Source organism: Notothenia rossii (genome assembly GCF_949606895.1).
Source record: "Notothenia rossii genome assembly, chromosome: 8".
Lineage (NCBI taxonomy): Eukaryota > Metazoa > Chordata > Actinopteri > Perciformes > Nototheniidae > Notothenia > Notothenia rossii.
Window position 1 is genome coordinate 65,377,813 of NC_136906.1, and position 13,429 is coordinate 65,391,241.

General features: G+C 42.8%; 1 long non-coding RNA gene across 1 annotated transcript; it reads right to left on the minus strand.

Annotated features, from left to right (window-relative positions):
- Window positions 1-246: 246 nt before the first annotated feature.
- On the minus strand, window positions 247-2,640 carry LOC307016547. The gene is made up of 3 exons (XR_013801845.1): window positions 2,541-2,640; window positions 1,734-1,813; window positions 247-1,190 (listed from the first exon to the last, which is right to left on the minus strand). It is a non-coding gene; the product is annotated as an uncharacterized lncRNA (long non-coding RNA).
- Between the last annotated feature and the right edge of the window lie 10,789 nt (window positions 2,641-13,429).

The following is a 13,429-nucleotide window of genomic DNA, read 5'->3' on the forward strand; positions in this document are numbered from 1 at the left end:
TGCTAAATTCAACTCTGGAATCAAGCAAATATTAATATGTTTGCATGACATTAGTTATTTATATTTTGCCATCACTTAATTATACGTTTAATACATTTAAGTCAAGCTAAGGTACATGTGATGGTAGCTAGTTAGTGCTCTTACCTGTGAGGCCTCCTCCAAACAGCATAATAACCAGACTGTATCATTAAAACTAAGTACCAGTTCTAGATCCTTGACTTTAGACAAACAATTCAAAAGACAACATGTATTTAAAGACCAATCTTTATTTGAATGTGCCTCTTAACCTGATATATTAGTTATACAGTAATAGTATTGACAATCTAAAAAAACGGAGCAACTGAACAGTCAACTTTATATTTCTAATTGTCTTAAGCATTTATTATTTTCATTTTCCCCCTCTCATATTCAGTGTGGACGGATTGAGACAGCGTGGTGTCCAGAGAGCTGCAGAGACTTCAGGGAGAAACCTCCGTGTGATGGACGTCCTGTCTGTTGGTTTGGAGAGGACTGAGGGTCGTTCCTCTGCGAGGGGGACTAGGCCTGATGGAGGAGCCCATGCTGGGCAAAGCTGATACCAACTGCACAGGCCTAGTCTGTCACTTTATTTGACTAAATGTGTTTACTTATACATTTAATAGGTTTACACCTTCTGTCCATATGTGCGTTTTATTTAAAACATTTGATTAACTTTTGGTTCACATTTCAATAAATTGTATTTGCACTCCTTTTGTCCATTATTCTTACTGAAAATGTTAGATTACACATTCACATCTGACTGAAGATTGGCCCCATTTATTTGTGACGTTGCAAACTCTGCGGTACAAGGCAAAAGTGATGTGAAGCTCATAAAGTGAGGCAAATAGAAATAATCAGCTGATGGAGTGTAGATGTGGAAATAGATGCATCCCATCAGCTGACTATGTTTTTCGCCACACTTTATAAGCCTGACTATAACCACCCCTTCTCTGAGGTGCAGGCAGCGTCACAAAGAAATGATGGTCCTGATAGACGACAAAAATATTCGGTGTGCAGATCTTTGTTTTCACAATAAAAGTAGTTTCTTACTGAATGTCCTGTACTGGTCTTAAAATCTCATAACATCAGCTTTTAATTTTCCTCTTGGATGTTCTTCTTGACCCTCAGAGAAGTAGAAAATGTTGAGTCGTGTCTTTCAGGCATGTCCTTTCCTAACAAAAATGACAGGAAACATAAAACATATTATTGCAGAACAAGTGTGTTATTTATGAAAGAGGTGTGTTTGTGTGTTTAGGGGCTGTTGATATAATTATTTTTCAATTGTAATCAGATTATGAATGAACAGTATGAAATTCATCAACATTGAAATATATTTTATTATCAAAATAATATTTAACTGTTACAAAACATAGTGCAACTGTCGAAGCTTGCTCTGTTGTCTCACTGAACGAATAACTTTTACCACGTTTTTACAGACAATATTGAGAGATAACTAGTAGCAGTTCTCACTATGTGTTAAATAGCTTTGCCTTCAATACATTAAATTAGAAAGCTGACAAAGTCACATTGCTTGTTAACATCTAAATGTAACCTTTAGCATGGAAAAAACCCTCAACTTCACTGATGTGTAGGTGATCTAGTATTTAGTATTTGTTAATGGAATTTATATCAGTGTATTAAAGTCAATACTTCATTTATTTAAACCAATGTCTTTCTTGATTATTTGCAAAGTATGAAAAATAGAGTCTTTGTACCTGTGCTGAAGTTCACTGCTGTGAGGAGTCCAGTTCTGTCTCTCACTCTCTGGTCCAGCCTGTCTGCATCACCTGGACACCTTAAACAAACAGATATATATGTAAAGTACCATGTGTACAAACAATATAACTGATTCTCTTCTGTTGAACATGTTGGATTGTGTATTGTCCGAGTCAAGGTCCTTTTTATTTTACTGTAACCTTGGAAGTTGTGTTACCAATGCTTACTGTTTATTTGATATCAATTTGGTAATACAATTAATAAAAACAACAAGGTTTGGGTTTGTTCTTCAGATATGACTGACGTTAACGTGTAAGCTCAATAATGAACTCCAGCTCAACCAACCATATTGTAATATTGAAGTAATCATCTTGAAATATGACATTAATAATTGTAATATACACACATCTTATTGTGAGGTTGATTTCACATACACATTATTCGACGTTAGCTAAATAGAAAATAGCATGGATAATTTACAAAGGCTTTAAAAACACAGCAGGAGCCCAAGACAATTATAAAACTTGTCATTATTTCAGTACAGTTCAATTGGTTTTATTTTCATAAACGGTTATCAACCGTTAGTGCCAAAGCAGTAGGCTATAATATATTAATTACTGCTGTAGACTACAACCACTGCTTGTTTAGCTAGCATAAACTCAACAAAGCTAGCGTTAGTTGGCTAACTGACGTTATTTTGCTGCTAAACTGCACGATATAAAACGGTGGTCTTCAAAGCGGATTTAATCCTCAATCACAATAATAATATTCAAAGTAATACTGGGCAAGTAATGGGCAAAATTTACCGTTGATTGATGCGCCATGTCAGCGGACTGGTAGCGACACGAACCGTTAAACCCCGCAGTCTCCAGTCACCCGAGCCTCGTCGTTCCGATAGCTCCGCCCCTTCGCTCAAACCCCCCTCCCTCCCCCCACATCTACAGGTGAAAATTACTTTTGCGACACATTTAACGCAAGAAGTGTAGCAAAAATCAAGACCGCAGATTCGTCGATTTATACTGCCACAGAACAGATTCGTCAAGTTGTAACGACTGATTTGAGAGGTTGTAATAAACAAGTTGCAGTTGTAATGGAAAATATATTTAAAAAATATGTATTTTTCTGCAAGTGAACATTTCATCACTAAGTTCATTTTTTTTCTACAAGCTACAAAACTTTTTTTTTTCTTCTGTGACTTCACATTTGGTTCACAGTTACGTGGATATTTTATACAAGTGTACATTTGGTTCACAGTTACGTGGATATTTTATACAAGTGTAAATGTATGCACACAAACTCAGATTTATTTTCTGCAAGTGCTCACATCAGGTTTTACACGCTCTCACATTTTGCACCATATCTACCTTCATAGAATTTGCAGTATCTTCAAAACGCTGACAAACCCAGTATTTCAATTGTGTAACCTTAAATGTCTAAGTGGTTTTGATATGAAATACAGACAAACATCTCCTAAAACATAATCGTAAATAATTTAGTTTACTATCATGACATTTGATCAAAAAACCCACCAACAAGTTTCTCCTCATTGCGTTTGCTGATACAATGCACAACAGCAAACAGATGAACGAGGACACACATGGGATTAGTTTCATAAATGTTGTTACTAGTACTAAAGTTCCCATTTATAGTGCATTAAAATAACTTCTGTTAAGACACACTTAAAAAAAAATTGAGATAATTTTGCCTTGTAGTGTTGCTGGATTGACCAAATGGCCGACCTGCGCAAAAGATGGGACTTTTAAAGCTCTTAAATACAGGAACTGCCAAACAGAACCAAGTACCTGCCTCATCATAGGGGTGATTGAGATGTATAGTCTTCACATTGTGTTCATGACTTTAAATGAGTTTGTTGGTGCTTTTGCTTTTGTTAATTGGAACATATTTATACAGACGGAATAACTGTAATGTTTATTTTATTTGTATTTTAGTTTTTGTCTTTGGGTAACTTTGTGGCTAAAATGGACTGAACTACACTACAGTAAAAGGTGATAATGCTACATTTACGCCTGGTGAAAAATGTGTCATTGAAAAAAGTGAAAAATGTACCTGTGAGTTTTCATGCTTGCCAGCTGAGTCCCTCGTCTTCAGGCCCAAACTCTTCCACCCCAATCCCTAGTGACAAAGTTATTCACTTGGTAAGACCGCCATCCACTCAAGACTGTAACACTTCATGTATTTGGAAATTTGGCACACTGTTAGAGCATGCCCTGTTAAGTGTAAGTATTAATATGTCTGCATGTAACTGCACTATAACTGTTCCACAGTAAGAGGGCGCTATAGGCGTAAGGAGGCGCAGCTGTTGTAGCTGACGTCAGATATCAGATATAAGGGATTGTTCCCTCCCCTTCTATCTCTCTCTCTCTCTAGCTCTCATGGAGATCAGGTCAAGTGGTGCAATGCACATATGAAAATAAACCACGCCAGTTAAAGGCTAAAGAATACCTCGTCGTCGTGACCAGTTTATTGCTATACATGTGACTCTGTCAACAGGTTATGGGCCCAGATCACGGAAGAGCGAAATAACGATAGCTAGTTAGCTGAAAAGTTTAGGCTAGTTTAGCGGTGGGAAAACCGCGGGACGCTAAAGCTAAGCTAACGGGCAGCTAAGCTAAGCTACAATCAAAAGATGGCGACCAGAGGCAGAAGCAAGTGGCCCACGTTTGACGGAAGGGCAGAAGAATACGAGCTCTGGGAAGAGCGGATGTTGTGCTGTATGCACGGAGTGGGGCTGAAAGAGACAATTTTGACGGGCCTCACGGGAGAAATAACGGAGGCCGCGCGAGCCCTGGATACTAAGCTGAACGCCGACGCATACTGCGAGCTAGCACCACTCCTAGACAACACGAGCTTGGGGCTGATATTCCGGGACACAAAGGACAAAGGCAGAGAGAGTCTAAAAGTGTTAAGAGAACACTACATCGGCAGAGGTAGGCCCTGGATTGTATCCCTGTATATAACATTGACTGCGCTGAAGAAAGCTAACACAGAGACGGTGACTGAATACGTCATCAGGGCGGAGCAGATCATCACGGCGCTCAAAAGTGCAGGAGAAGCACCGAGCGATGGATTAATGATGGCGATGGTTATGAGGGGACTACCGGAGATGCATAAACCGTTCACACTGTTGGTGACGCACGGTTCAGCGGACATGTCGCTGGGGGACTTCAAGGCCAAGTTGCGGAATTACGAGGCCTCAGAAGACTCAGACTCGGTCGCCGAGGAGGCGGGAGAAAGGGTAATGAAGGCCCGGGCAGCGCCAAAGAAAAAGACCGGACCCCCGACGGAGATGGCATGTTGGCGATGTGGAGAAAAAGGGTCACCGAAAAGATAATTGCACAAAAACTGTTTGGTGTAGTTTCTGTAAAACTTCGGGACACGCAGACAGAGTGTGTAGAAAGAAGCGTGAACAGAGCGCTCGGTACGCGCCTGTGCGAGATGGCGGCTGTGGACAAGATGGCGGCAGCGGTGGACGTGAGGCGAGTCGAGACGACGCCCGGAGAGCAGCGGGAAGAGAGGACTTCACCTTCGGGGCGCAGACAGCATACGCCAGCTGGTCAGCGCAGCAGCAGCAGGCCAAAAGGAAGGGACTGATCGTGGACACAGGTGCGTCGTCCCACATTATCAACGACAGGAACCGATTCAAGAACTTTGACAGCACCTTCGAGCCGGAGAGACACAGCATGGAGCTGGCAAACGGGAAGCGCACTTTCGGGTTGGCGCACGGGAGAGGAGACGCACAGGTATGCCTTATAGACAGTGAGGGGCGCCGGTGTACAATGACATTGAAGAACGCCCTCTACATACCCTCGTTCCCCCAAGAACTATTTTCTGTCAAATCTGCTACTGCAAATGGTGCCAAGGTGTTCTTCAATGAAGGTAACGATGTTCTTGTTGAGCCTGACGGTACGAGATTTAACATTGAGGTGTACAAGAGAATGTATTATCTACAAACAGAATGTAATGAAAATGATGTGTGTAATGTCAGTCATGATATTCAGACATGGCATGAGATCATGGGTCATTGTAATTACGAGGATATACTGAAGCTGCAGGCGGTAACAGTAGGCATGCACATTAACGGTGAAAAGCATAGACCTAACAAAGAATGTGATGTGTGTATAAAGGGAAAGTTCACTCAAACAAGGAACAGAGGTCCCACAGAAAAAGTAAAGACACCACTTGAGCTAGTTAACACAGATCTAGCCGGTCCAGTAACTAATGAGTCCATAGGTGGCTTTAAGCAGTCTTTCACAGATGTGTGTACAGGGGCAGTGTTTGTTTACTTTCTCAAAGCAAAGAGTGACGCACTTCAGGCCACAGAGAAATTCCTTGCAGATGTAGCTCCGTATGACAGCGTAAAATGCCTGAGGTCCGACAACGGAACAGAGTTTACAAATAGAGAGTTTCAGTCACTGCTGAGAAGGAACAAGATCAGACACGAAACGTCCTGTCCTTACTCCCCGCACCAGAACGGGATAGCTGAGAGGGAAGGGCGCACTCTTTTCGAAATGGCTAGGTGTAAGCTAATAGACGGTAACTTACCTAAGAGTCTATGGCATTATGCGGTCCAAGAAGCAGCTTACACCAGAAATCGGTGTTTTAACAAGCACACGGGCACCACCCCATATACAGCACTGACAGGAAAAAGGTGTGATCTAGCCAGGATGCACAAGTTTGGGTCAGTGTCTTATGCTTACCAACAGGACAGAGGAAAACTCGAGTCCAGGTGTGAGAAAGGACTTTTTGTAGGGCATGACAAAGGCAGCCCCGCTTTTCTAGTCTATTATCCCGGTAAGTGGAAAGTGCAAAAGCACAGGTTAGTAAAGTTTGTCACAAAGACAACATGTGAGAACGAGACACAGACACAGGAGCCAGAGCTGGACTCCAGAGTAGGGTGTGAGGAAAGAGAGACGACAAAGCCTAGTGTACTGAGCACAGACATGCAGACAGACGGTCAACAGCCACCGGAGGATGATGGCGAGAAGCACCCTAGGGTGACGTCATGTGCCTCATGCAGTGGGAGATATCCCCCCCCGGGAACATAAGCCCCCAAAGTATCTGAAAGACTATGCCCAGAGAGAAAGTGATGAGGATGACAGTACACTTACCAGCATAGATTACTGCTACAGAGTAGTGAGTGGTGTACCTCAGACCTTTAAAGAGGCCATGATATCCCCTGAATCAGGAAAATGGGAGAGAGCGATGGATGAGGAGATGAGGTCCCTGGAGGACAATCATACTTTTACTCTAATAAAATTACCCGAGGGTAGACAGACAGTGGGAGGCAAGTGGGTGTACTCAATCAAGGAGGGTATTGAAGGGCACGACAGGTACAAGGCCAGGTTTGTAGCTAAAGGCTACAGTCAGAGGGAAGGAATAGACTACGGTGAGACATTCTCCCCTACAGCTAATCTGACCAGTGTACGAGTAGTTATGCAGAAGGCAGCTGATGACGACTTGATTTTACACCAGATGGATGTGAAGACAGCCTACCTGCACGCACCCATTGATAGGGACATATGGAACAACCTGAAGGTTACGAGAAGAAAGGAGAGAAGCTAGCGTGCAAGCTAGAAAAATCCATTTACGGCCTGAAACAGTCTGGGCGAAATTGAAATGAGATGCTTCATACATGTCTAATTGAAGACCACTTCATACAGAACCCAGTAGACCCCTGTGTTTACAAAAAGGAGTCAAAAGTGTCAGGGAAAGTGATAATTGTTTTTGTTTTTCTCAACTTTGTGTGGAAAAATGCGGGGATTATGCGGCGTTTTGATAAATATGCGGCCTTTTAAAAATCTGCGCCATTTTGCTGATTATGCGGTAAAGATCGCGTTTTTCTGGAGGGTTTATATGGTGAAGTCACACATGTTACATAATATATATGAAATATTACAGGTTTTCAACTAAATGCAGAGTTAGTTCTGAAAACACAGTCCACCACAGTGGAAAAGGGCACTGCACTGAATTGCTGCCTTGACACATTTGCATTGTCCACTGCAACCCTTTTTGCATCCACAGCGAAGGAGTTCACAACAGGCCTGGTAATGTGGTCCAGTAAACTTCCCATCCACCTGTGGCCTTACTCTTCCACCCCCAGTCACCTGGGGATGGGAGTTCAGGGGCTGCAAACATCATCTGTCCCCAGCAGTGACCAGCTTGGAAGGCAGCTCTCTTTGTGTGCTGAATCGATGCTCACTTCTCTACTTCCCCTCTTCTACGACCAGGCCAAATATGTGGCCATGATTCGTCATTCCATCGAGGAGGTAGGTCAGGCATTAGAGATTCTGAATCCTGGTCAGATCACTCTGGATCAACCTCTATACGCTGTGGCAAAACAAACCCAGTGGAGCTGGCCAGCAACTCACAGTGAAGATCATTTCATTGTGATGTTTGTTGGGTTTCACATTGAGATGGCAGCACTCAAGGTACTTGGCGACCTCCTGGAGGGGTAACGGGTGGACAAAAGCAGTGTCATGTTCCCAGTTCCACTTCTGGTCTATCATCCTGCAGCTGGAAATAGAGTTGATGATCTATGTGCGATCAATAAGAGAGGCCGACTTCCTACTCTACATAAAGGCCTTGACCAAGATTGTGCCTTGGTTCATTTCATTTCATTTCAAACCTTTATTTATGCAGGTGAATCCCATTGAGATCATTGATCTCTTTTTCAAGGGTGACCTGAAGGGTCCTTTCCCTGGGACACACCCAATATGCCGGATGGATACCAGTCCACTTACGTGACATGATTGTGCTAAAAGATAACCATCCTGATGTCCATCAACAGTTTCTGAAAGGAAACTTTGCTGTGAAGAAGACGACACGCAGCTTCTCTGCTATTGTCATTGACCAGGCCCACAAGCAGAACATAAGACATAAGACATGGGCAATCCATTCTGTAAAATAAGCAGTGAATATCTTCTTGTACTGGATACTAGAGACCTTGCAGATGCAGCAGTCATTGACACTCTGAACCAGATTGAGAAACTCGGACAGGACGGGTATGACACCTACAGTGGAGGAAATAAGTATTTTATCCCTTGTCGATTTTGTAAATTCACCCACTTACAAAGAAATGAACAGTCTATAATTTTAATGGAAGGTTTATTTTAACAGTGAGAGTAAGAATATCAAAAAGAAAACCAGAAAATGATAAACAATTATTTGCATTTAACTGTGGGATATAAGTATTTGATACCCTTGCAAAAAACAAGGATTCTGGCTCCCACAGACCGGTTACATAAGTCCATTTCCTTTAGGAAAGTACCCCTCATATCAACTTGTTACCTGTATAAAAGACACCAGTCCACAGAATCAATCAATCAGATTCCAACCTCTCCACCATGGGCAAGACTAAAGAGCTTTCTAAGGACCTCAGGGACAAGATTGTAGACCTGCACTTGGCTGGGGTTGGCTACAAAACCATCAGCAAGCAGCTTGGGGAGAAGGTTACAACTGTTGGTGCGATTATCCGGAAATGGAAGGGAAAAAAATGGACATCAATCAACAATCAATCACCCTCGGTTTGGGAATCCACACAAGATCTCGCCCCTTGGGGTATTGATGATCATGAGAAAGGTGAGGTATCAGCCAAGAACTACAGTGGAGGAACTTGTTAATGATCTCAAGGCAGCTGGGACCACAGACCTAAGAAAACTATTGGTAACACACTACACCATAATGGATCAAACCCTGCAGCATCCGCAAGGTCCCCTGCTCAAGAAGAACATGAAAGGCCCTTCTGAAATTTGACAATGAATATCTGAATGATTAAGAGAAGGCTTGGTAGAAAGTGATGTGGTCCGATGACACCAAAATGGAGGTGGAAACATTATAATTTTGGGGTGTTTCTCTGCTAAGGGGACAGTACGACTTCCCTGCATCGAGGAGAGGATGGACGGGGCCATGTACTGTAACATCTTGGCCAATAGCCTCCTTCCCTCAGCCAGGACACTGAAAAGGGTCTTCCAGCAGGACAATACACCTGAACATACGGCCAAGGCAACACAGGAGCTGCTAAAGAAGAAGCACATTTAGGTGATGGATGGGCCTAGCCAGTCTCCAGACCTTAATCCCATAGAAAATCTGTGGAGGGAGCTGAAGTTTTGAGATGCCAAGAATCAGCCTCAACACCTTAAGGATTTGGAGAGGATCTTCAGAGAGGAGTGGACCAAAGTCCTTCCTGAGATGTGCACAAACCTGGAGACCAACTACAAGAAGTGTCTGACCTCTGTGCTGTCCAACAAGGGTTTCTCCACCTAGTACTAACACATGTTTTGCAAAGGGATCAAATACTTATTTCCCACAGTTTAATGCATATCAAATGGTATCTTTTATATAATGTACATTTCTGGATTTTCTTTTTGATATTCTTACTCTCACTGATAAATTAAACCTATCATTACAATTATAGACTGTTCATTTATTTGTAAGTGGGCAAACTTACAACATCTGCAAGGGATCAAATACTTATTTCCTCCACTGTATGTCAGTGAGCGCCTGGTCGAACAGAAAAAACCCTTCAAAGATCCATTTAAAAGGAAAAACCTCCCTCTATTCAGCCAGCCTCCAGTCCAAGATAAATCCAGGTCCCAACAACAGCTCTCATCTCTGAAGAATGACTGTTCTCTGTTCTCTAGGCTGTACATTGTATCTGAGATACGTGATGGAAGTCTGGATGTGTTTTTTGGGATTAATTACGTGAAATATAATAAACTGGAAAACCAGGCATGTCCATCATCATTGTCACAAATGGGCAAACTCAGAACTGGTACCAAGTCAGACTTGGTGGGCTGTTTGGAGGACCTGATTTCTTTACAAGAGAATGCATCCCACCACACAGTTAATGCCTCATCCTTGATGGGGCTACTCTTGTTAACATGCTACGACCTGGTGCTGCTAAGACGTTTTTTTATTATGCGCAGAAAGCGTTCTCACCATACATCCTGTCTCAGCTGGAGCATGTCAGCAGAATTGATGTCGTGTGGGATGAATATTTCCCCGAAAGTCTGAAGGCTGAAACACGCAGCAAGAGAGGGAAGGGAGCTCATAGACGCGTTGAGCCATCCAGTGTCATTCCTGGAAACTGGCCAGAGTTTCTGCGCATTGAAGACAAGAAGACTGAACTGTTCTTCTTCCTGGCAACCAGTGTGACAGCCCTCAACACTGGCAAACAAATAATCAGTATTTGCAACATGCACACATGAGGAGGCTGATACCCGCATCCTACTGCACCTAGGAGATGCTGTGAAGGAAGGGTATAGCAAGGTGTCAATACGCACAGTTGACACGGATGTGGTAGTAGCCTACTGGCAATCACAGCAGCCCAATCGACCCAGGCCTGTCGTGAACTCCTCCTGAATGTGTCAAGGTAGCAATTCAGTACACTGCCCTTTGCCACTGTGGTGGACTGTGTTTTCAGAACTAAGTCTACATTTAGTTAAAAACCTGTAATGTTTCATATATATTATGTAACATGTATGACTTCACCATAATAAATATGTTAATGGTTTACTGTGTATTTTGTTCCCTGAATACCAGATACATATAGTTAGCTACATTCTAGCATGTGGTAAATACTACCAATGCATTCCCCATCCTTGAAAATGTAGGATTAGCCACCAGAATCAAGATCCTAGGTGGTCTAGATCCTAAACTAATGGTAAAATAACAACCAATGGCGGCCATTTTGAAAATGGCCGCCATTGGCGCCATTGGACAAATTTGCGATGGCCCTATAGCCAAAAATCTTCCTTAGGGCATGCTCTAACAGTGTGCCAAATGTCATGCTTTTATCATCAAAAGCACAATTCTTTCACATATCTGCTGGACTAGACCACTGATTGGTCAGAGAGAATCGTCACTAATGCGACACAGGAAATCCTGCACAAACCCGTAGTGATATCATGTTTTTATTGACTTGACTATAGCAGAGGGTAAAACTTAACCCCAAAGAAAGTGCTTTTTTCTGAGTTTTCAAACTCAATGGTTTGTTTAAAACCTGGCTGATTAACCGACCACTTCTTTCTCTCTGCAAACTCAAACTTCATTGTCGAGGACCAAGTACCCTGTAATTACAACACAATATTGTCATAACGGATAGAAATAATGGTAAAAAACGAAGACAAAAAGAGCCAGGTTGTAATCGACGGATTGCTCCTTTAAGTCAGTGACTCATACACACATTTTAAACCGCGAACCACAGTGATCGCTATCGAGAGTATCTAATGTATACCTGTTGATTCATCAAGACAGCCATATATTATTAATGTGCTAACTATCCTGTATGACTCAGCAACATAATTGTAGATGTGAAATATTAGCTGAATGGAGGCTGATAATGGATGAGGGGGATACAAGAGGCAAAGGACTGCTTCTGAATGACGTTGTCAGTAGGAAGTGATTCACACATAAGGTCATAGCCTTTTCACTCCACTGAATTCATCTTCTCATCTCCAGCAGAAGTAAATGCATTACTGAGGCTGCAGTTTCTGAAAAATGTCCTCAGGAGGCGCTGTGAGTCAGGGCTTTTGGACTTATCTGCAGTCTCTTCATTGACATTTAATGATAATTATAACTTGGGTCACACCAGGGGCAGATGCACACAAACTCACTAATGCCACACACACACACACACACACACACACACACACACACACACACACACACACACACACACACACACACACACTGCTTGGTTAAAAACACGAAGACATTAGCGGTAACGTGATGCTGAGTGAGTATTGATCTACTCTCAGGGGGCTTAGAGAGTGAGAGAACACTAGACAGCACTTTATCACAGCACTTGACCATCTATGCTGGCCAGTGTGTGACTGTGTGTGTGTGTGTGTGTGTGTGTGTGTGTGTGTGTGTGCGTGTGTGTGTGTGTGTGTGTGTGTGTGTGTGTGTGTGTGTGTGTGTGTGTGTGTGTGTGTGTGTGTGTGTGTGTGTGTGTGTGTGTGTGTGTGTGTGTGTGTGTGTGTGTGTGTGTTAGAGAGCAGACCATGAAGCTTTAACAAACCATTTTTTTTTTGTAGCGATACCCTGCAGAACATACTAATAGGATCTTAACTGTCAAACTGATCTTCGAAATCCAGTCCCATTTTAGTCATACAAAATCTAAAATTGTACCTAATTCATGCTAAAAAGAGAACTTCTTTTTCCTTCCTTTATTTCCTCATTTCCTCATGCCTTCTTTCACCAACTATTCCAATATCCTCCTGTGAGGTCCTGACTGACACATTCAATCTGTATCTATAACATTATACAGACCAGACTGAGTAGTAATCAGGCCTGTGAGTGTGTGTGTGTGTGTGTGTGTGTGTGTGTGTGTGTGTGTGTGTGTGTGTGTGTGTGTGTGTGTGTGTGTGTGTGTGTGTGTGTGTGTGTGTGTGTGTGTGTGTGTGTGTGTGCGTGCAAGCGTGCATGCCTGTGTGTGTTACATGCCTGTGTGTGTGTCTGTGTGCGTGCGTGCGTATCTGTGTGTGTGTCTGTGTGTGCGTGCATGCCTGTGTGTGTTACATGCCTGTGTGTGTGTGTGTGTGTGTGTGTGTGTGTGTGTGTGTGTGTGTGTGTGTGTGTGTGTGTGTGTGTGTGTGTGTGTGTGTGTGTGTGTGTGTGTGTGTGTGCGTGCGTGCGTGCGTATCTGTGTGTGTGTGTGTGAGACCAGTAGGGA